Consider the following 1,432-nt stretch of genomic DNA (forward strand, 5'->3'; position numbering starts at 1 on the left):
TGGGTGTACAGACAGAGAGACCTCTGCAGCAGAGACTCACCTCAGAAACCACAAGCTATGAAGACTAGGCAGATAAAATCAAGACTTCCTGGATGCTAAAACTACAGATGGAGGGGGCATTAAAAAAGATAGAGGAAACTGGCGGGGGGGTCACTCAATTCTTTTGTTTTTTTAATCCATCATGGTTTTGGGAGAGGGTTCTTTTTTTCCTTTTATTTTTATTCTTCTTTTATTTTTCTATTAATTTTGGGTTCCTTATTTTTCTTTTCCTTATTTCACTGTCTGTTGTCTTTTTTTCCCACTGTTCTTGTTTGTTCTTTTCTACTACTTTTGTCTAAATATTAATAATTTCCTTTTGCTCCTGAATAGGATCCTTTCATGTTTTTCTCCTTCTTTTCATTTTCCATTGATTAATTTTTAAAATTCTATTTTAAAAATTTTCTAACACTCAACTTCCTTTATACTTACAGTTATAACTGTTGAAATTTATGAATATTTAAATAGTTGACATGCTACTAATGTTGCATATTGTCTCAAGGTTAGTGGGGTGTAGTTGTTGCATTTAGAGATATTTACTGTATATCAAATTTGGGTTATCTTAGAATTTTTACTATAATTGTAGATTTCTATAGTTAAGAATAATAAAAGACTGGCCCCTAAAGATTTTTACTATCTAGTTTTTTTTTTTACTGTATAACTGCTACTGACTTAATTACTATTGCCAAAGTGGCTTAAGTTGTTGCTATCGATTTTCTGTATGCCAATGTCTGTTTTGCCTTTTGCTTCATTAACATTACTATGACCTGGTTGATGTTTTCAAGCTACCAGAGCTTCTGTGGCTAAGGGCCTCATTAGAGAAAGAATGACGTGCAAAAAATCTGAAAAGAAACTTGGGACTGTTATTACAGCAGACACATGGAAAGATGGTGCGAGAAATACCACAGAAAGTGGTGGAAGAAGACTGAAAATAAATCTTTGACTTCAAAAAGGCAAGATTCAATCTCTATGGGAAGAATAAGTTCTCCACTTGCAGAATTTGTAAAGGTTCTGTGCACCAGCTGGGTTCTCATCACTGCCAGGGCTGTGCCTACAAAAAAAGGCATCTGTGCGATGTGCAGGAAAAAAAAAAGTTTTGGATATCAAAAACTACAAGCAAACATCTGTCTAGATGTATTGATGGAATTTCTGGCTTTGCATAATTTTACTTTCTGCTTGACTTTTCAAGGCATAATGTAGAGGTTGAACTTGCAGAATAATCTGTTTCAAGACAGGCGATTAAATTTAAATCAAGGCAGTTGATCTTCATTCTTTCCTTTCTTTTTTGAGACAGGGTCTTGGCTGTGTAGTTCATTCAGGCTGGCCTTGAACTCACTAGGGAGCACAGGCTGGCCTCAAACTCATAGTGATCCTATGTCAGTGTCCCAAGTGCTTC

At 35.4% G+C, this 1,432-nt stretch overlaps 1 pseudogene; it reads left to right on the top strand.

Annotated features, from left to right (window-relative positions):
• The first annotated feature begins 862 nt into the window (after positions 1–862).
• LOC101560769 lies at positions 863–1,168 on the top strand (annotated as a pseudogene).
• Positions 1,169–1,432: the final 264 nt, after the last annotated feature.

The sequence above is a fragment of the Octodon degus genome, unplaced genomic scaffold, assembly GCF_000260255.1.
Source record: "Octodon degus isolate 3935 unplaced genomic scaffold, OctDeg1.0 scaffold00110, whole genome shotgun sequence".
Classification (NCBI taxonomy): domain Eukaryota; kingdom Metazoa; phylum Chordata; class Mammalia; order Rodentia; family Octodontidae; genus Octodon; species Octodon degus.